The following is a 23843-nucleotide window of genomic DNA, read 5'->3' on the forward strand; positions in this document are numbered from 1 at the left end:
ATTCTTTTGGGTTTCAGCATATTCACAAATGAAATCAGTTACTTGAAAATGGCAACTAAAAAAAAAACAAAGGCAAAGTCTGAAATTTATGTATTTCTTCATTACATATGAGAAAAAAATATATTGCAAAACCCTTAACGGAGTTTTAAAGAACTACTGACATCTCATAAAAAAAAAATTAAAAATATTCAACTTAAAACAATTTGGCATCAACCCCTATATTTTCCTTTATTCTTGCAATGCAGGACAATGGAAATCCGCAGGGATTTGGCAAGATTGGTGGTGGTTGAATCCAAATAATACAATATTTTTATAGTAGTTCCTTTGTGTTTTTGTTTTGCCTTGTCTATTTCCCTATATGTTAATGCCAGCACCAAAAGGGAGGGTCAGAAACCATTTATTAGTTTCATAGACTACAAATGGCATCACCAATGCTGGAAGGTGTAAGTGTCAAAGCAATGTGTGCCTTGCGACATCTCAAATTTCAACAAAAATATTTATTGGGCTCCATTTAAAAGAATATTGTACTCATCTCTGCCTCATATTAGCTCCTGCCACCTGTTTTTTTTTTTTTTCCTGTCCTTCCAACCTCTAAGCTCTCTGTCCTTCAGCCAGTTCAATCTGCTAACAAAATATTTAACTGCTGCATCACCACCTTCTCCCATGTCCGCTCATGAGGATTCTACTGCCTTTCAGATTACAACCGTGTTTTGTCAGTAACTCTATGTGGGTGTATATAGATTGTGGCCACCTCTATTCCCTCATTTATTTCTAACCCCCCTTTTTTCCATCTGTCTTTCTTTTCTACATCCATTCTCAAAAGAAATATTCCATATATTATTATGGGTTTTTTTTAGTAACTTTCCAGATTGTAAGATCTTTGTAACCACTGGGCAAACCAGGCAATACAGACAATTTGAAATTATTTGGGAAATGAAGAGGAAGTGTTAATGATCCATATTTTAAAAAGCCAAAGGAAATTATTTTTTAGACCATCACTAAATTTACCCCCACACACATCCAAAAAGTCATGAAATAGTTAAAGCTCAAGCCCCAAGTGAGGCTACTAGTGACAGCTTTCACTGTCCCACTGCTGACAAAGAAGCTGTTGAATAGAGGAGCCTAGGAGGTGCGTGGAGAATAATAGTATTTTACATAGTTTACGTGGTGCAGGAAGCCCTGTTGAGGTGGCACTCGACAAAGAAGTTTTATTCTCCTTGAAGAAAGTTAAGAAGATATTTGAGATCACTCCTATCACTTCTGTGTGTGGACCAAGAAGATATTCCCAGGCAGCTCTGCCAGACAGACTTGGCAGCGCAGGCTCTAAAGCCAAGCTGTGTTTCAGCATTTGTTCAGTGGTAGAAACAGCTACAGCTGGAGGACTTTAGTCGATGAAAACTTTGTACCTTATAGCCTAACTCTGGAGCAATTGCTGATGGATACTTAGGCTTCTCAGTAGTGGATCTATCAGGATGGGAACATGGAAAGGGTGAGGGTAGATCTGGCTGGGACACATTTTATGAAAGACTCAGAAACGGATGACTGAATGGCGGGACAGGGAAAGAAAAAGTCTGTTTCAGGGACTACCAGATAGACCTTCCTTTGCCAGTCCTGCCTAAGTGATTCACAATATCTCAGTAAAGAGCGTTGGCCACTAACACTGGAATCATATATTTATCTCTATTATTTGAAGCTCTAATGATTTTTTTTTAATAAACCATGTAGGATTCTTTCCATTAGTGCTGGTTCAGGTTTCAACTCCTTGTTTTCATCACCCCTCTCAAGTTTAGTTTTAAATTGTCTCTTTTACTATGTTAAAGAGAAAGAGAAAACGGTCTCTGGGTTCAAATTATAGTTCTGCTACTTGTACTCTATATGACCTTATACAAATAACTTAAGCTTTGTAAGACTCAGATTCTATAAAATTGAAACAATAATAGACTCTGTCTCATATGGTTGTGTGAGGATTCAATGAGATAAAGAACATAAAGTACCAAGCATCGTGCCTGGAACAAATAAGTGGTCATTCATTGATGTGACATAGTGATTTAGTCTCTTCTACATGCCAGGTACTGGGCTAGGAACTGGGATGGCAGTGGTGAGCCAGACATGCTTTCTGACCTGAGAGAGCATCCTCATTAGAAGAGGAGATGGATTTTGATCAAAAATACTTTTAAAAGGATGCATTATAAAGTATTGTAAATGAACACTTGTAAAAGGGCCATCTACATGACATATATGGTATTATATAATATAGAGAATTAACTCAGTCAGGGGTCAGGGGATTCTTTACTAGCGAATTTAGCAGATGAGCTGAGATCTAAAGGAAGAGTGGTATTTAAATATGTAAGTTGGAGGGAAAAGCATTCCAAGACAAGGGGAAGACGTTTCAAAACCCCTGAAGTTGGGCTTGAAAACAGGAGTATTTAAGAATCTTTAAAATGACGGTGTTTCTGAAATACAGAATGCAAAGAAGACAGAACTAGAATACACTAAAGATGTGGTAGGGGTCAGTCTACAAATGGCCTTGCACGTCACTTTAAAGAATTTTCTTTTTATACTAAGAGCAATGAAGAATTTCAAGCAGGTGGGAAAATCAGATGTGTGCTTAAAAACAAAATATAAACAAACAGAAAAACCAAAAATATTCTGGATGCAACATAGAAAACAGACTTGATGTGGCAAGAATGAATTCAGCAAGAGCACTTAGAAGCCCACTGTAGTACAGAGGCAGTGGAAACAGAGAGAGAGAGAGAGAAGTAAAAAAATTGAGGGAGATGTTCAGAAGGTAAAGCTGACCAGAAATTGTGATGGAATTGCACAGAGGGTGAGAAGAAGGAGGCGTCAAAGATGGCCTTCAAATTCTGACTTGAGTAATTGACTGGATGGTGATCTCTTTCATTGAACCCATGGCACTGGAAGTGGATGAGATCTAGAAATGTTGGGGGTGAGTTGGGGGGAAGGGAAGCAATGAAGAGAGAATTAATACATTTTCCATTAGTCACTTCAAGTGTGATGTTCTTTTGAGACATCCGACTAAACATGTCAGTCAAGTGGATAGTATGATATGTGGTTCTGGAATTAAGAAGCACACTATAGGCTGAAGATACAGATATTTGTGAAGATACAGATATGTGGACATTGCTAACATAGAGTTGGTAATTGTAGCTTTGAGGAGAGTGGTTTTGTAGGGAGGAGAATCCAACATGAGAAGAGGACCTAATTTTTTTTGCACCATGAAGATCAAGAAGACATTTGAAAAAGCTAGCACTAGGGCTGGCTTCATGGGGATATCACCTGGGATATGACCAGTCACATGGGGCCCTGTAGTCAGAAGGGCCCCATACTTGGTTTTATGCTCTGTGTCATGGTCTTGAAATTCTTACTAATTTTACTGTTGAACTTGCATTTGGAAAGTGAAGTCTGATAGGTCAATGAAGCTTAGATGGGAGGAAAGGAGGCAGGTGCAGCATGTAGGTCTGCCATTTCTTGCTATGCCGCTCTCACGTAGTGTTTGCATGCCCCATGAGCACAGAATTCGGATGTGCAGGTCAGTGAGACTCAAAGCAAGTATATAGTAAGTATGTAGCATCCTCAACTGAGTAAGCTGATAGCCCTGACGGGCCACACTTTCTGTTGCAACCAGAGTTTGCTTCAAATGCAGAAGAGAGTGGCATTCTAGGAAATCATAAGTGGCCAAAGAACCTTATGATATCTTTTCCTACTTATATTGCTTTCCTCTATTAGTCAACCATTTAGGCTGAAAATGACAGCATAGCAGGAAAGGGAAAGATAAACTTCTTTCAGTCCTCCCTTACTCATAAGTAATGCCAAAGTATAGAGTATTGGTAGGATGTAATTGTATCACAAAGTGAGAAAACAGATCAGTTGAGTTAGCTTTGTGCAGCATTTCTACTGTTTTGGTAAGTACAAAATACATATGCACCCACGGCCACAAAATAAGAATTTTGTAATTTCAGTGATTCCACATATGAGCTCAGAGTTCTTATGTTTGCCTTTAAAACTGGCATTGCACAACATAAAGATGAACAGTAACATTCATACAAATAATTTAAAATGTTAATTTTTCCTTTACCTAGAATGATTTTATATAGCAAATAAAAGTGCCATGACAAGAGGGAGGTTGTGGGAAAAAGGCAAAAGCTTTACGTTTTAGAATCTTTAATGACATTTCTTGCTGTTTTTGAACAAGCGGCCCCAGGTAGAACTTACATAGAAAAGATGGTCACCAACTACATGAAAATTATGCAAGCATTCTACAGAGTTCAAAAATTTCATGTGGTTTAGCGTGAAAGTGCCTCAGACTTTAATTAATTAAAGCACTTCCAGAATGGCTTGAAAAGGAATTTATGCCATATTTAAGAAGAGTAGAAAGGACAATGTAACCAACTCACCTAATTAGAAAACTGACAGGTATGAGAAGTTGCAGGAAAAGGCCAAGCCAAAATTCACAGTTGTCTATATAGTTGCCAATAGCCTAAATAGTGGAACAGACAAGTCTAAATGCTTAGCAATAAGAGGAAACCTGGAAATAAATTGTCGCTAAGGACTTGATGTATGAAAGGAGCCAGTAAGATATGGTACTATTTACAAACTCTAAAGAAAGATTAGGAAAGTTATATGGAAGGTACACTTTCTATTTAGATCATTGATGTTTTTCTACACCTGAGTGGTTTTATTTCAGTACAGGTGTGATTTTCCCAAAATTTCCTCATTTTTTTAAAAGACATGTTTTATAATTTTCACCTCTTTTGGTGAAGGTTGATTGAGGTAATTTATTTTAATAAGATAACAGAGCTTTATGAAGTTTTGTATGGGGAAGTCAGCTAGCTCACCCTGTGGCCAAGTGACTTCTCATACAAGCTTTGCTGCACTTTTGATCCTCTTTTAGGAATAAACGTATGCAAAGATTTGCTACAAAGGTGTTTGTTGCCATATTATTTTATCCACAATAAGTAAATAAATAGATAAGTATCTAAACAGGTGATAAATTAAACAAGTTTTGATCATTCCATACAATGGAATTCCATGTATTTTTAAAAATGATACTGTAGATCACTACATAAGATATAGTATTTCAAAAGACTTTATACTACATTGAATATGAAAAATAAATTCTGCAACATTATTTATAGTATGACCCCATTTTTCTTAAGTACAGTTTCATTGAAAAAAATCCACAACAGTCTATGAGTATATATGCCCAAGTGTAAATAAGGGATTATTTTTCATGGTGGATTGTAGTTAATATTTATTTCCCTTTCCTTTCTCTGTTTTTATGTATTTTCTAAATTGTATACCATAAACAAATTTTCATTGTATAATTTTCCAAAGCACCAAAAATTATTTTAAAAAGCCAACAAAATGTGCCTCAGTATAGTTACAAATGACTACATGTCTTTCAGGGTTATTTACAAATACCGCAACTGCAAATATTAAATCCACAATGGCCTACAGTTTCCTGTCAGAGTTGCAAGCCTGAACACCTACTGGGCTAGACAAAGACCATAAGTGGTGAGTGTGGAGAACGGTAGAGAACATACCCTTTCAGGAGGCATTTGAAGGGTAGCAGAATATGCCACCCCCAAATATGCCACTTTATAAGGATTACTTTGAGCTGAAGGCATTTGAGGAGAAGCAGATAGAAGAAAAGCTCTTGCTGCTTCACTATTTGCTTAAAAGCAGGATATATATTGGTAAATGTGTCCCTCCTCCCCTCTCCACCAAGAAAAATACAAGTTAATCGCCAGAGACAACTCTAGACCCTTATCAGCTCAGAGACAGTACCAGAGGAATCTATATAAGAAACTTTACCATAAAGCCTTTACCTTACATTAGTTCCATCATATACAGTTGACCCTTGAACAACATGGGTGTTAGGGACACCTGCCCTCTGTGCAGTTGAAAATCTACATATAACTTTTGGCTCACCCCAAACTGAACTACTAATAGCCTACTGATGCCTATGGATAAAATGAACAGTCAATTAACATGTATATCACATTGTATATGTATTATATACTGTATCCTTACAAGAAAATAAGCTAGAGAAAAGAAAATGTTATTAAGAAAATCATAAAGAAGAGAAAATGCATTTAGAGTACTGTACTGTATTTATTTTAAAAAAATTTGTATAAGAGGACCCCAGCAGTTCAAACCTGCTGTCTGAGGGTTAAATATATCTACCTTCCCACAATTTGCTACCCTAGAAACAGTCCTTTTCCTTTATCTTGTTGCTTCTTCAAAAATGCATTGTTCTTTCTTTAAGATGCCATGTAAGCTCAAGTTCTAACCACCCCTTTGAGTCACTCATCACTGAGTACTCTCTTGTATATGTGTGATACACATGTTAATAAACTTCCTTTTGTTTTTCTTTTGATAATCTGTCTTTTGTCAGTCTAATTTACAGGGCCCCATCCAATGGACCTAAGATAGGTAAAGGAAAAAGAAAAGATTTTTTTCCCTACACATTCAAATTCACAATTCATTAAAACATTGAAAATGAAATAGAATGTTTCATCTGTATTGCTAATTCTCCCATCTAAAATAAGTCCTTGACCCACCTTCCCCTTCAGCTCTTTCCATATTTCTGTTCCTTTTGCTTTCCTATCAAGAGTTTCCATACTTACATATATTTTGCTTCTCTTCTCTTTCTTGACCTACCAACAACATATGATGAAGTTGATCACTCTTCTTTGAAACATTCTGTTTTGTAGCTTCACAGGTTAGTGTTCCTTCTACCTCATGGACCATTACTGGTTACTTTATAGATTTCTCCATGGCTCAGTCCTCTTTTCTATCTTGATGTTCTATATCTTCTTGATGTTCCCCAGTGTCACGGCTAGAAAAGCCATCTATACCCTATAAGCTACAAGAGTTCTATCTCCAGCCAATCCTTTCATCTAACTGTAGTTTTTATATCCGAATGCCTATGTAACATCTCTATTTGCATGTCTAATAAACATCTTAAGTTTTACATGCACCAAACTGAATTCCTAGCATTAATGCCTGGCGGGTTAACAGCAACTCTTATTATTCCAGTTGCCTAGGCCAGTAAAATTCAGAGTAATCCTCTATTTGTCTCACACTATCCCTAATTCATCAGAAAATCTTGCTGTTTCTACTTTCAAAATGTACCCATTATCTGATGACTTTCACTATCTCTATTACTACCATCCTGGGCCAAACCACTATCATACCTCACCTGAATTATTGCAACTGTGTCCTTACTGATCACTCAACTTCATATAGCTCACACTTGAGTATTCTCAACCTAACATATTACTCATCTGCTTGAAATCTCTCTGCATTTCTGACAGAGTAAAAGCCAAGGTACTGGCCCCCTGTGACCTCTCTTACCTCTTCTCTTGCTACTGCCTCTTTGTTTACTGTACTCCACCATACTAACCACCTTGCTGTTCTTTGAAACTATCAGGTATGACTCTGACTCAGAGATTTTGCTCTATCTCTTCTGCATAAAATGCCCTTACCCTAGATGCTGGCATGGCTTTCTCCCATATTTCCTTCAAGTCCTTGCTCTAGTATCACTTTTTCAGTGGGGTCCACCCTGCCCATCTAATTTAAAATTGTACATACATAACCTCTAGCATTCTGCGTCTTTGTTACCCTCTTATTTTTCTTCATAGTTCTGTTAATCTTCTAATGTACCTTATATTTTTCTTGTTAATTGCCTTGTTCCTCCTCTAGAATATTTCTCTTGAGGGCAGAACTTTGTGTCTGTTCAGTTCAGTGCTTTACCTCAGGGCCTAGAGAATTGGCTGATATATAATTTTTAAACATAAACTGTTTAAAAAAAACTTGATGAATGAATGAATTCTCCAATTTGTGATACTTGATATATTCTCCCTCCCCATCCAGATTTTCAGCTCTTGAGAAAAGAATGGATACCACCTCACATCTCTTTGTATCTCCTAGCACAGTGCCATGGAGGTCTTCGACTCTAGTAAGGGCATAGGCTGTTAAAAAGAATGATAGTGAAAACAATGCTGAAAGATAGTAATAGTGAAACAATCTTTTCATGAGAAAGAAGTGACATGAAATTGCTGTTGGTGAAAATTCCGTGCTAACTAATATGCATGTGATAACACAGCTGGAAATGTTTAATAGGATTGAGAAGGCTTTAGAGTTGCTCTTGGTAGTTATAATAGAGCATTTTAAATTGGAAATAAAGTAGATGACTGCTTCCTGTCAAAGCAAAAATGAAAGAAATATACTTGGCTTCCTAATCAGTAAATAGAAACCAATAAAGGTGATAGCCCTATATGAATCACTTACTCAATTCCCAATTTACAAAAGCTTTTCAAAGAATATTGTTAATTGGGTGTTTGGATCTTAGTAAGCATCTGGATCTCCATTATTTGGTCATTTCTCAAGACTCTATTGTTAACACTAGCCATTATCATTTTTCACCTGGATTGTTATAAGAGATGGGTGATATTAAAAGTAGTAGCTTAGTTTTTAGGATAATTTTTTTTCCTGAAAACTCAAACAGAGCTATTAATAAAGGTTAAAGAAATGAAAGCTGAAAAGAAGTTGCAGAATAATACATTTGGTAGGAGTCTACTTTGGTTATATATAATTACATATACATAAAAAGTCATGGAAAAGACAAACTCCAAACTGATAATAATGGCTACCCTGGAGATGTGGTGGTGTTAGGATAAGGAAAATAACTAAAAGGTGATGAAGACCCTTCACTTTTTACTTATAGTGTCCATTGTTTCAAGTTTTAACAAGAAGTATGTGTTACCTTTGTAATTAAAAGTAAAACAAAATAAAAATGTCAAAGGCACTCATCTAAATCGCACTCAAAGCATCCAGAATGAGTCAGGAATGTGGTCCTGCAGGCTGGGGCACTTTGAAGTCAGGTAACCAAACAAACAAAGGTAATGAAGCTATGTTCTTAGAATCCAGTTCTTCTTTCATTGGACCTCGAACCTCCTGATGGAAACCTAAAACACCAACATTTTCTGAATCCAGAACTGTCACAGCCTGGTGTGGTAGGTACAAGTACTGTTCTGGCAGCTCCCTGAAAAATTGTGTTGCCTTTTCATCTGCTTCCAAAATGGATGCTTCTGAATTTGAGTCCCCACATGTGTTTACTTAGGTTCCTCAATCTATACCTCTGACAGGAGTGTCTCCTCCAGATGGTGTAGTGAGCTGAATGGTGCCCCCCAAAATATATGTCTACATCTTAATGCCCCAAATTTATGAATATTACCTTATATGGCAAAAGATGGGATTAAGATTCTTGAAAAGAATATCCTAGATAATCCTGGTGAGCCTTAAATAAAATCACATGTATCCTTAGAAGAAAGAGATAGAGGGAGTTTGGGGACAGGAGCACAGAGGACAAGAGAAAGACATAAGAGAAGACAGCATGAAAATGGAGGCAGGGATTGCAGAGATACAACCACAAACCAAGAAAGCCAAACCAAAATAGTTACCATCTATCTTCAGATACTATAATGGGTTGAATAGTGTCCCCCAAAATTCATATCTACCTGAGACCCTAGAATGTGGCCTCATTTAAAAATAAGGTCTTTACAGATATACTTAAGGTAGAAATTGAGATGAGACCATATTGAAATAAGCTGGACCCTAAATCCGGTGAGAATATCTTTTTAAGAGACAAAAAAGAATACACAGACACAAAGAAAAGCATTATGTGAAGGCAGTAGTGGGCAGAGATTGGAGTGATGCAGCTCAGTTACAAGCCATGGAACACCTGTGGTCACCAGATGTTGGAAGAAGAAGGAAGGATTTCTTTCTAAAGCCTCTGAAGCGAGTATGCTCCTGCCCTGCAGTTTCATTTCAGACTTCTGGCCTCCAGAAATGTTAGAGAATAAATTTCTGTTTTAAGCCACCAACTTGGTGGTAATTTGTTACACCAGTCACTGGAAACTAATGAAGATGGATAGTAGAGAATTATGGAGTCAAATAACATACCATCAAAGGCTCAGTCCCAAGTTTTAGGTTAAAGAAATAAACCGCCCTTGCTTTCCATGCACTGAGCATAACCAGAGACTACAGGCATTTGAACATATAGTGTCCCAAATTCTCTTAGTTCCACAGTAAGTATATTACATCATTGATTCTAACCACCATCTTAAGTACTAGCACTTCCTCATTTTACAGATGAAGAAACTGAGACATAAAAGGGGTAAGTGATCTGCCCAAAGTCACACTGATCCTACATGATGGAGCCTGGATTCAAATACATAGTCTGTTTTTGGAAAACAAGTTCTAACCCATGAATACATAATGAATTACACTAAAAAATATCAGAAAACCATACTATTGTCCAAGCAAAACAGAAAACCAGTGAAGTACTCTAAAGTGTTTATCTCTTTATTTTTATTGCACTTAAAGAAGAGAAATAATTAATTAGAAAAAAAGGGTGGTATAAGAAGAAAATATTAAGAGTACTACAGGGAATTTTGGTATGATTTCCTTTGAGTCTCTTTTCTTTAAAAAAAAAAAACAAAACGGGACGTCTGGGTGGCTCAGTCGGTTAAGCGTCTGCCTTAGGCTCAGGTCATGATGCCAGGATCCTGGGATCAAGTCCCGCATCGGGCTCCCTGCTCAGCGGGGACTCTTCTTCTCCCTCTGCCTCTGCCTGCAGCTCCCCCTGCTTGTGCTCTCTCTCTCTCTCTCGCTTGCTCTCTCTGACAAATAAAATCTTTAAAAAAAATTTAAAAATAAATAAAAATAAATTAAAAAAAAACCTTTCTAGGCAAGATTGGGTATGTCATTTTTCTGAAGTTAAATCCTTAATAAATTGTGGATTGTAGATACTTTGGCTGGACTTGTCTCCATTAGCACCTCTACAGGCTCCTTTAATTGTTCTTCCGCTCTTTTGCTCGTATTCTTCTACCCTCATCTCACTCAAAAGCCAGCCTCTTCTATGTCACTTTTTTTTTCCTGCTAAAACAGAATATCAGCAAAGGCTTAGATCTTGAGGACATTTTATTTTTATTTTGAAAAATCTCAAGCATATACAGAAGCAGAGGAATTGTATAATAGACCCAATGTAACTGTCACTTAGCTTCAACAATTATCAGTAAATTAATATATTGCCAATCATGTTTCATCCCTACCCAATGCCTGCTACCCTCCATTATTTTGAAGCAAATATCAAACATTCCATTATTTATTTTATATTTCACTATTTGGTTCCAAAAGATAAGACCTCATTTACATAATTATGCCCACCAAATAATGATCACACTTAAAAAATAAGTGATTATTTCACAGTAAAACCAAGCATCCAATCAACATTCATATTTCTGCAATGTCAGTGTATTAAATATTAAATTCAGAGTGCAATTAAATTTATACGTTAACTAAGGTTAAACTGACATTTTTATGTTATTGAGACTTTTCATCCAAGATAAAGGTGTAGCTTTGCATTTATTCAAATGTACTTTTCTATTGTATTTTTCAGTTCTATACGGTCCTTTTTGTTCTTTTTTATAACTTATTTCTTTGCTGAGATTTTCTTTTTTTTTTTTTCATTTGTTTCAAGAAAATGTGTAATTGCTTGTTGAGGCATATTTATCATGACTGCTTTAAAATCCTTATCAGATAATTCCAATATTTGATTCATCTCCATGTTGGCATTAGTTGATTATCGTTTCTCATTCAAATTGTGACTTCCTGGTTCTTGATCTGATGAGTAATTTTTAATTGCATGCTGGACAGGTTGGAAGTTATGTCAGGAGTCTGTGGGTTCTGCTTAATTTTTTATTTTGAGAAGTAATCACCATGCTTAGGTTTAGCAAGTAGATCCTGGTCTACTTTCGTAGAATGTGGTTCCAATGACAATTTAATTTTCAGAGTCTGTGCAATGCCATATTGATCTGCTTAGTTTATTTGGTGCTGTGAAGGTGCCACTAGTCTTTGAAGATGCTGCTTGAGGAGACAGAAAAACCTTCAAATTCTGGGCTACCTGGTGCCACTAGGTAGGGGAAGATTCTCTCGTCTACAAAGTTAAAGAAGCTTCACTAGCCAGTCTGCTCATTGTGGTGGGATTCACCTAATGGTGCAGCCCAGTTGTCTCTCAGTGGAGAAGGGAAGTCTCAGGAATGTATAAACAAAGTCTTCATGGGCTGCATACTAGTTGTGGATCCTCCTTGTTGATAACCCCTGGCTTCCTGATATCTCTCAGTTGGGAGAAGGGATAACACTTCCTGTGGGGTAACTTTTTAACCACTTATTGTATTTTCTCCTACAATAATCAGTGAGATACTGTTTCAAATGAAGCTGATTTCTAAGTCTAATTTTTCCAAAAAGAAAATGACCAATATCTCTATTTTGGGGTCACCAAACATTTTTCTGTAAAGAGTTTAATAGTAAATATTCTGGTTTTGCAGACCATAAGGTCTCTGTCACAATTACTCTACTGTGCCATTTTAGCAAAAGCAGTCATGTACAGTACATAAAAGAATGGGTGTATTTCAATAAAACTTTACTTACAAAACAGAGAGCTGGCCAGATTTGGCTCATAGCCTGTAGTTCACAGAACCCTGTTCAAAGTTTTAAGATTTATTTACATAAAGTAATGCAAATTAGTTTCTTATCTTTTCTATTTTAAATTTCTCCTATTATGACTATTTTCTCCTTGTCATTTTAGATTCTGTGTATTTGTGCTTTCTCTTTTTTTTACACAATACTTTGCCTGTTTTGTTGAGTTTTTTTTTCAAAGAATTAGTATTTAGTTTTATTTAATAGTTCCATTTTGTTGTTGTTTAATTCATCAATGTTGTTTTTAATCTTCGCAAATTCCTTTCTACTTTATTTTGTTCATGTGTGTTTTTCTTTTTCTAAGATCCTAAGGTGGAAATTCATATGTTTGTTTACATTGCTATTTAGATAATAATTCTATAAGTTTTCTGCTAGTAATGTTTTTCTGTTTCCCACAGATTTAGATACGTCATGTTTTTATACTACAATTATAAGTAAATTTTATAATTTTATTTTTCACTTTTTTTTTTTAAGTAGGCTCTCCACCCAGGATAGAGCCCAACATTATATCTACCTTATTGAATATATGGTACTTTTTTATAGCTTTACCAATATCTTGTCCACTTGATTTGACTTAGATGTCAAAGTTTTCTCTATTAATGTAATTTCTGATTTATGAAAGTTGGTAATATGTTATTGAATGAATTGTAGCCATTAGCACAATAAAGTCTCATTTTATGTTTCTTAATGCATTTGGTCTTAATTCTACTTTTTCAGATACCTAGTATGTATCATAGTGTTCAATTATGATTTGTTAATCATTCTGAATTTCTTTTATTTCTGTGGGTGATATAAACTACTTATATTTATTGACATAATCAATACATCAATATTTTCTGCCTATTTCTGTTTCATAATATATATATATATACATACATATTACACAAATATGTTATACTAATACATTAAAAACTTATATTAATATTTTTTATAGTACACTTCAGTTTGCTTTTGGCTATTGTTTATTGATTCCCTACTACAAGCTATGTTGAAATTAGCTAGTAACTTTCTTTTCTCCCTACTCTTTTGCATGATATCCAATATGAAATAATATTCTTTTATTCCCAGTTAATACTGTTAAAGCAATCATCAATCTTCTTTTTATAAATACTCTGCATTCTCTTCTCATTTTTGGTAATTGTTCTAAATCTACATTATCAGAAAATATATACATTGTATTCTGACTTCAAAATCTCTCCAAACTTTTGGTTGGCTAAAGCTCATTCTATAGTAAATTACTCAGGTAGAGCTCATGGGAATAATATTTACTAAATTACTACATGTTCATAGCCATTTATTTGCAGCTTTTATGTTGACAGTTGGTTTGTCTACCTAGAAAATGTGGCTTACATTTTCTTTCTTCTGAGTATCTTTAATTTACTCTATTCCAAATCTGGAATAAAGTGTTGCTGTAGAAAACTCCAATGATAATCTGATTCTTTCTGTATAGATTTTTCCAAGTATGTGGCATATATTTTAATCAGTTGCAAATAATCTTGTATTTCAAAAAATTAAAAAAAAAACTTTTAGTTAGAGTATATTCTGTTACCTTGGTTTGATTTTCATATAATGACTCCTATATAAAAGTGTTGAATTTTATCTATGAACCTCTATCTTTACCACTTTCCTTCAAATTGCTTTTTAATCTCCTTTTTAATTTATTTTTAATCTTTCCTTCTTTTCACCCTCTATTTCTATCAAGGCAATATCAGTAGTTTTACTGATTTTCATATCCTTTATACTCGATTCTTTACTTATGAAATTACTTTTTTTTCTTTTTCTTTTCTGAGTCTGTCATCTTTTTTCCCCTAATCTAGCTTTTCTCCAAATACTTCATTTATATTAAAAAAATTATGTTGCTCTTTCATAGCTTCTATCATTTCCTTGATTTCTTTTAAGTAATCTTGAAATATTAGTGTATTAGTCCCCTATTCCTGTTGTAACAAATAACCACAAGCTTAATGGCTTAAAACAATGCATATTTATTATTTTATAGTTATGGAAGTCAAGTCCAAAATTGGTCTCACTTGGTTAACTCACTTACAGTGCCAACAAGGCTGGGTTCCTTCCGGAGACTGTAGGTGGGATCCTGTTTCCCTGCTTTTTCCAGCTTCTAGAGATGGCCCATATCCCTTGGCCTATAGCCTTATTCATCAGTCTTCAAAGTCATTGATGTTGAACCAAGTCCTTCTCATGTTACCATCTCTCTAATTCTGCCTCTTCAGCCTCCCTCATCCACTTATAAGGTCCCTTGACATCATGTTGGACCCACCAGGGTGATTCAGACTAATATCCCTATTTTGTTTAGTTTGTGCCTCATTAGCAACCTTAATCCATCTGCAACTTAAATTCTTTGCCATACAACCTAACATATTCACAACTTCAGAGGATTAAGATGAAGATATCTTAGGGAGCCGTTATTATGCCTACCACAATTAGCATACAATTTTCAAATGTTCTGAGGGCATGTCATTTTTGTATGTTCTCATTTTCTGTAGAAATATTATTTTTATTCTCTTGTTTCAGTCATTACACTATATTTTATACAACCATTATCCCTGTAAGTAAAGAAGTTTTTCTGATAGTCTGGTGCATTTTGAGATCTGCTTCTTCCCTTCTCTTTCCTCACTGGTATCTGAACTGTCTCATTTTTTTGGCCCTACTGCTTCTAATTTGCTCATTGAATTTGACTCCTAGCAGTTTTTCCTCAGTGCAGGGCTTAGTCTTGGAAGAGAGCTTTGTTTTAATAATTTTGAGAGCTTATAGGCCCAAATGTCTCCAGACCTTTAGAACTTATAGCAACATAATTCATTGTACTCTTCTTTGAATTGGATCCTACAGAAACCTGTCATGTTCTTTTTGGCTGCTGTTATCAGATGAGCTCACTGCTCACCATTCTCAGAACTAAGAGAAATCCAGTCGTATTCCCTTCATTTATCCCCACATAGATATGAATACCTTGTATTGTGAATTGTTGGTGGTTTGTAGCCACTCATATTTGGAGATTCAGGGGGATTTATTTTCATATGGTTTTGTATATGGATCTTTGCTTATTTTATTGGATAGTCAGAGAGATTCAAGTATGTGCCACTACCATCTTCCAGATTGCTCTCTAACTTTTAGGGATACGAGCAGAAGAAGTAGGTACAGCAGGTCCAAACTCTTTCTGAGTGATACATGATAACTGTGTAGTATATACAGGTTGAGTGAGAAAAGAGAATGTTATTTGTTACTATGGATCTTCTGTTTCTTTAACCCTGTCTCTTTCCTTTAAGGAAGGCTCAATAAGGTAAAAAGGCAAGACTAGGCCACAGTGGTGAGAGAAAGAGTTCATTCAAGAGAGCCGCTTATTTGGTCTAACAGTCTCTCTTTCCAACCACAGGAGTTCTTAGCCTAGGTCATAGCTTGGATGCATTCATCAATTTATTGGTTAATTGTTCATTTATTCAGATATCTATAATATAACTCCTATGTACTGGGTTTACTCTAAAAGATACAAAGATGATGGAAACCTGAACCTTATTCTCAAATGTCTTGAGTCTAGTATGGAATATAAAATGAATTTACAAATAACTGTAATATAGATGTTATAAAGGTATGTCCTTATAGGGAGAGCTAATTAATCGGAAAAGGGCCAAAAGAAATAACAAAATGATATTTTTCCCTTCTACCTCATTTCCACCTGAATCTTCCCAATAGCTCTAGAATATGCTTTAGATAGACAGGCAAGTCTTGTTTTTCAACTACCTCAGAAGAGGGGAGGTGATGGTTTTGTTCATCTGAAGGGATGTTCATAAAAGAGATGTTGTCCCTCAAGGAGTGCTTGTTTAACAGCAATTACCACGTGATTAAGTCCAAAATTCTGGCAAGAAAGGAAAACCAAAAATATCCATCATGAAGTTACTCAATTTTAGAAAAGGGAACTATGACAAAATTTGGGCTCTTCTTTGGAAAAAAAAATCCTAAAAGAAATAGTTCTGAAAATGAATAACCATGAAGAAGTCTGGAGACTGTTTAAGAACAACTTATTGGAAACTCAGGAAAAATGTTTGACTCAGCCCAAAAAGAACAAGCATTTGAAAATAAACATTAAATGCCTAAATGGCAAAGGAGAGAAGTCTGTTAAAAAAAAAAAGAAGGGATAAGGGCAAGGAATCTTTTTAGGGAGGAAAAGAATTTTCTAAGAGTGGGATTCTTATAAATGTGACAGGTTGAATTTAAACAAATTTAAACGGGTCAAAAACTACTTACTTATGAGGGCATCTTACAAGGGAATCCAAAATCAAACACTAAGGTCCTCAAACAAAGAAAGGAAAGTAGGTAAAGTATTAACAGAACTTCTTAAGATTCAAGACAAGAAGGTTGTACTCAAGCACATGAAGGCAAAAACAAATATATATATATATATATATATTCTCTATATATTGTTTGTTGCAGTGTTCATGAAAAAAGTAATTTTATGAAGATCTACTACTTTGAATTTTAAATGAAGAATCTGTATCAATTAGCTTTTGCTGCCTAACAAAGCACTCCAAAACTTAGCTGTTTACCACAACAATGACTTAATAGATCATGATTCAGTGGATGGGCAATTTGTGCTGGGATCAGTTGAGCAGTTCTGCTGATCTTAACTTCCTTTCACTCAAGTGCCTGCAGTCAGCTGGTGGCTCCACTGGAGCTACTTGGTCAGGACAGCCCCACCCACCAGTGTGGCAATCCCTAAGCTTATTCTCCCTGGTTCTCCTCCCTATGGTCTCTTCGCTGGTCAGGACTGTCACATCCTTGTTCAAGGATGACCTGTGCAGCCACAGAGAGCAAATCTTAATGTATAACCATTTATATGCCTGGTTTTTGTCTTCCTCATGTCCCATTGGCCAAAGCAGGTCACATGGCAATGCTCCACGTCAATGAGCAAGAATCAAACTCCACCTCTTGTTAGGAAGAATGGCAAAGTTACAATACAAAGAGGTGTGTATATAAAGATAGCTGGAATTATTGTGGCCATCTCTGCAAACAATCCACCACATTTTGCCCTCTGGCCACAGAGTAAACTTTCTTCCCACATGCAAAATACATTCCTTCTCTTCCACAAAAGTCACATCTCATTATGGTATTAGTTTTGAAGTACAAGATCTTCATCTAAATATGGTCCAGATACAGATGAGGATCTTCAGGTACAGCTCCTCAAGTGTGACCCCTCTTTATCCAAAGACTTAGCACTAAAGTTATCTTTCTATGTCTCACACACACACACACACACACACACCCCATATAATAGTGAGAAAGAATAGGTAACAGCAATAGACACCTCCACTCAAAATGGGAAGAAAGAAGTACAGACAGTCACACTGGTTGATAGCTACTGTGAGATCTTGCCAAGTCAACATTAACAAGAGCATCTCCTCCTGGAACAGGGCATATTACCTAACTGGGGCCCAATATTATCCCCAGGAATGGTTCCCAAGTCCATTGTTCAGTGCTGCTCTAGAAGCCTGAATCGTATCCATAGAAAGTTGGGGCTCAGAGGCTTCCTTTGGTTTCCAACTGTTTCTTTTCTTTTTAGCAAAATCTTTCACTTTATAAGTTCCCCTATGAAGCAGAATCAAGTCCACTCCATGCTCCAAAATCTACATCCACGATTTCTTTAGAAAAGACATCTCCCTGCGTAGCATGTCAGGCTGATATAGCAAAGTACCCTTAAAGTTACTGAAAGCTCTTTTGTCCAGACGAAAGAGTCTGCTAGGCACCACCTTACTCTACCATAAGACTTTTAAAAGGATCTGATAGCCATACACTTGATTTACTCTTATCAAGAAACCATTTCTTATTTTGAGAATCTTTTGCCGTCTGCAGATATGAAAAACAGCTTTATTTTCCAACCCTGAAATTTGGCTTCCCTATACATCTCTAAATTCTGCTTGCCAAATCGTTCTTTCTTTAGCTCTTCTTTTTCTCACAGTATTGAATCAAGTGCAGCTGGAGAAGCCAATGGATGCCTTAACCATTTGGCCATAAAATTCTCTTAGGCATATCTACAAGGTTATTAGGTACATTTTTAAATCTCATGATTGCTTCATCAACTGTTTTGCAGCTACATAACGTGGATTATCCTCTTTTTAGCTGGCTATTGCTGTTTTCTCAGCAGTTTCCTAGCCTCTAACAGCTTGTTTGCCCTTTTATAAGGCTTTGACAGCAGTTTCTGCACTACTTTTTCAGCCTCTATTTCCATCCAATCTTATCCTCAAACCTTCACTACATGTTTTCAGTTTTGTTACAGCACCCTACCACTTCTGGTACCAATTTTTATATCAGTTCAATTTTACTGCGTAATAAACTACTCCCATAAGAAACTGTCTGGAAGAAAACGAGCATTTTTGTTGTTGTTGTTATTGATGATCATGATTCTGTGGGTTGACTGGGCAGTTCTTCTGGTCTGGATTGGCTCTCTGAGGACTGGAGAGTCTAGGATGGCCTCACTTGGATGACCAAGGCCAAGCTAATCTGGGACAGCTGGGCCTCTATCCACATGTCTCTCCTCCCTAAGGAAGCTAGTCTAACTTGTTCACATGGCAACAGCTTTCCTAGCACAGGAAAAGAAGGCAAGCCACAGTGGGCAAACACATTTGAAGCCTTTCTTTGCATATATCCTATTGGAAAAAGCAAGTCACATGCTAAGGCCATATTTAGGGGGTGGAGAAATAAACTCCACATCTTTTTTTTTTTTTTACTGTTTTAACTATTTTTTAATTATTTTATTTTATTTTATTATGTTAATCACCATACATTACATCATTAGCTTTTGATGTAGTGTTCCATGATTCATTGTTTGCATATAACACCCAGTGCTCCATGCAGTACATGCCCTCTTTAATACCCATCACCAGGCTAACCATCCCTCCAGCCCCCTCTGCTCTAGAACCCTCAGTTTGTTTTTCAGAGTCCATAGTCTCTCATGGTTCGTCTCACCCTCTGACTTCCCCCCCTTCATTTTTCCCTTCTTGCTATCTTCTTTTTTTTTTTTTTAAACATATAATGTATTATTTGTTTCAGAGATACAGGTCTGTGATTCAACAGTCTTACACCATTCACAGCGCTCACCATAGCACATACCCTCCCCAATGTCTATCACCCAGCCACCCCATCCCTCCCAGCCCCCACCACTCCAGCAACCCTCAGTTTGTTTCCGAGATTAAGAATTCCTCATATCAGTGAGATCATATGATACATGTCTTTCTCTGATTGACTTATTTCACTCAGCATAATACCCTCCAGTTCCATCCACATCGTTGCAAATGGCAAGATTGGATTCCTTTGGATGGCTGAGTAATATTCCATTGTATATATATACCACCTCTTTTTTATCCATTCATTTGTCGATGGACATCTTGGCTCTTTCCACAGTTTGGCTATTGTGGACACTGCTGCTATAAACATCAGGGTGCATGTACCTGTTCGGATCCCTATATTTGTATCTTTGGGGTAAATACCCAGTAGTGCAATTGCTGGGTTGTATGGTAGCTCTATTTTCAACTTTTTGAGGAACCTCCATACTGTTTTCCAGAGTGGCTGCACCAGCTGGCATTCCCACCAACAGTGTAGGAGGGTTCCCCTTTCTCTGCATCCTCGCCAACATCTGTCATTTCCTGACTTGTTAATTTTAGCCATTCTGACTAGTGTGAGGTCATATCTCATTGAGGTTTTGATTTGGATTTCCCTGATGCTGAGCGATATTTAGCACTTTTTCATGTGTCTGTTTGCCCTTTGGATGTCTTCTTTGGAAAAATGTCTGTTCATGTCTTCTGCCCATTTCTTGATTGGATCATTTGTTCTTTGGGTGTTCAGTTTGATAAGTTCTTTTTTTTTTAAAGATTTTATTTATTTATTTATTTGAGAGAGAGAATGAGAGAGAGCACATGAGAGAGGGGAGGGCCAGAGGGAGAAGCAGACTCCCTGCTGAGCAGGAAGCCCGATGCGGGACTCGATCCAGGGACTCCAGGATCATGACCTGAGCCGAAGGCAGTCGCTTAACCAACTGAGCCACCCAGGTGCCCCAGAGTTTGATAAGTTCTTTATACATTTTGGATACTAGCCCTTTATCTGATATGTCATTTGCAAATATCTTCTCCCATTCTGTTGGTTGTCTTTTGGTTTTGTTGACTGTTTCCTTTGCTGTGCAAAAGCTTGTGTGTGTGTGTGTGTGTGTGTGTGTGTGTGTGTGGTGTAAGGAAATGGTCCAGTTTCATTCTTCTGCATGTGGCTGTCCAATTTTCCCAACACCATTTGTTGAAGAGACTGTCTTTTTTCCACTGGACATTCTTTCCTGCTTTGTCAAAGATGAGTTGACCATAGAGTTGAGGGTCCATTTCTGGGCTCTCTATTCTGTTCCATTGATCTATGTGTCTGTTTTTATGCCAGTACCGTACTGTCTTGATGATGACAGCTTTGTAATAGAGCTTGAAGTCCAGAATTGTGATGCCACCAGCTTTGCTTTTCTTTTTCAACATTCCTCTGGCTATTCGGGGTCTTTTCTGGTTCTATACAAATTTTAGGATTATTTGTTCCATTTCTTTGAAAAAAGTGGATGGTATTTTGATGGGGATTGCATTAAATGTGTAGATTGCTCTAGGTAACATTGACATCTTCACAATATTTGTTCTTCCAATCCATGAGCATGGAACGGTTTTCCATTTCTTGTGTCCTCCTCAATTTCTCTCATGAGTATTTTATAGTACTTTTATAGTACTTTTATAGTATTTTATAGTACAGATTCTTTGTCTCTTTGGTTAGATTTATTCCCAGGTATCTTATGGTTTTGGGTGTAATTGTAAATGGGATCAACTCCTTAATTTCTCTTTCTTCTGTCTTATTGTTGGTGTATAGGAATGCCACTGATTTCTGTGCATTGATTTTATATCCTGCCACTTTACTGAATTCCTGTATGAGTTCTAGCAGTTTTGGGGTGGAGTCTTCTGGGTTTTCCACATAAACTATCATATCATCTGCAAAGAGTGAGAGTTTGACTTCTTCTTTGCTGATTTGGATGCCTTTGATTTCTTTTTGTTGTCTGATTGCTGTGGCTAGGACTTCTAATACTATATTGAATAGCAGTGGTGATAGTGAACATCCCTGCCATGTTCCTGACCTTAGAGGGAACCTCTCAGTTTTTCCCCATTGAGAATGATATTCGCTGTGGGATTTTTCATAGATGGTTTTTATGAGATTGAGATATGTACCCTCTATCCCTATACTCTGAAGAGTTATGATCAAGAAAGGATGCTGTACTTTGTCAAATGCTTTTTCTGAATCTATTGAGAGGATCATATGGTTCTTGTTCTTTCTTTTATTAATGTATTGGATCACACTGATTGAATTGCGGATGTTTAACCAACCCTGCAGCCCAGGAATAAATCCCCCTTGGTCATGGTGAATAATCCTTTTAATGTACTGTTGGATCCTATTGGCACGTATTTTGGTGAGAATTTTTGCATCCATGTTCATCAAGGATATTGGTCTGTAATTCTCCTTTTTGATGGGGTCTTTGTCTGGTTTTGGGATCAAGGTAATGGTGGCCTCATAAAACGAGTTTGGAAGTTTTCCTTCCATTTCTATTTTTTGGAACAGTTTCAGAAGAATAGATATTAATTCTTCTTTAAATGTTTGGTAGAATTCCCTTCGGAAGCCATCTGGCCCTGGGCTCTTGTTTGTTGGGAGATTTTTGATTACTGTTTCAATTTCCTTAGTGGTTATAGGTCTGTTCAGGTTTTCTATTTCTTCCTGGTTCAGTTTTGGTAGTTTATGCATTTCAAGGAATGCATCCATTTCTTCCAGATTATCTAATTTGCTGGCATAGAGTTGCTCATAATATGTTCTTATAATTGTTTGTATTTCTTTGGTGTTGGTTGTGATCTCTCCTCTTTCATTCATGATCTTATTTGTTTGGGCCTTTCTCTTTTTTTTTTGATAAGTCTGGCCAGGGATTTATCAATCTTGTTAATTCTTTCAAAGAAACAGCTCCTAGTTTTGTTGATCTGTTCTACTGTTCTTTTGGTTTCTATTTCATTGATTTCTGCCCTGATCTTTATTATTTCTCTTCTCCTGCTGGGTTTAGGCTTTATTTGCTGTTCTTTCCCGAGCTCCTTTAGGTGTAGGGTTAGGTTGTGTATTTGAGACCTTTCTTGTTTCTTGAGAAAGGCTTGTATTGTTATATACTTTCCTCTTAGGACTGCCTTTGCTGCATCCCAAAGATTTTGAACAGGTGTGTTTTCATTTTCATTTGTTTCCATGAATTTTTTAAATTCTTCTTTAATTTTGTGTTGACCCATTCATTCTTTAGTAGGATGCTCTTTAGCCTCCATGTATTTGAGTTCTTTCTGACTTTCCCCTTTGATTGAGTTCTAGTTTCAAAACACTGTGGTCTGAAAATATGCAGTGAATGATCCCAATCTTTTGGTACCGGTTGAGACCTGATTTGTGACCTAGGATGTGATCTATTCTGGAGAATGTTCCATGGGCACTAGAGGAGAATGTGTATTCTGTTGCTTTGGGATGGAATGTTCTGAATAGATCTGTGAAGTCCATTTGGTCCAGTGTGTCATTTAAAGTCTTTATTTCCTGGGGTGCCTGGGTGGCTCAGTTGGTTAAGCAACTGCCTTTGGCTAAAGTCTTTATTTCCTTGTTGATCTTTTGCTTAGATTATCTGTCCATTTCAGTGAGGGGGTGTTAAAGTCCCCCCTATTATTGTATTGCTGTTGATGTGTTTCTTTGCTTTTGTTATCAATTGCCTTAATATAATTGGCTGCTCCCATGTTAGGGGCATAGACATTCACAACTGTTAGATCTTCTTGTTGGATAGAGCCTTCAAATATGATATAGTGTCCTTCCTCATCTCTTATTATAGTCTTTGGTTTAAAATCTAATTTGTCTGATATAAGGATTGCCACCACAGCTTTCTTTTGGTGTCCATTAGCCTGGTAAATGATTTTCCACCCCCTCACTTTCAATATGAAGGTGTCTTTGGGTCTACAATGAGTCTCTTGGGCGCCTGGGTGGCTCAGTTGGTTAAGCAACTGCCTTCGGCTCAGGTCATGATCCTGGAGTCCCGGGATCGAGTCCCGCATCGGGCTCCCTGCTCAGCAGGGAGTCTGCTTCTCCCTCTGACCCTCCCCCCTCTCATGCTCTCTGTCTCTCATTCTCTCTGTCTCAAATAAATAAATAAAATCTTTAAAAAATAAATAAATAAATAAATAAATAAATAAATAAATAAATAAATAAATAAA

The sequence above is a fragment of the Neomonachus schauinslandi genome, chromosome 2, assembly GCF_002201575.2.
Source record: "Neomonachus schauinslandi chromosome 2, ASM220157v2, whole genome shotgun sequence".
Lineage (NCBI taxonomy): Eukaryota > Metazoa > Chordata > Mammalia > Carnivora > Phocidae > Neomonachus > Neomonachus schauinslandi.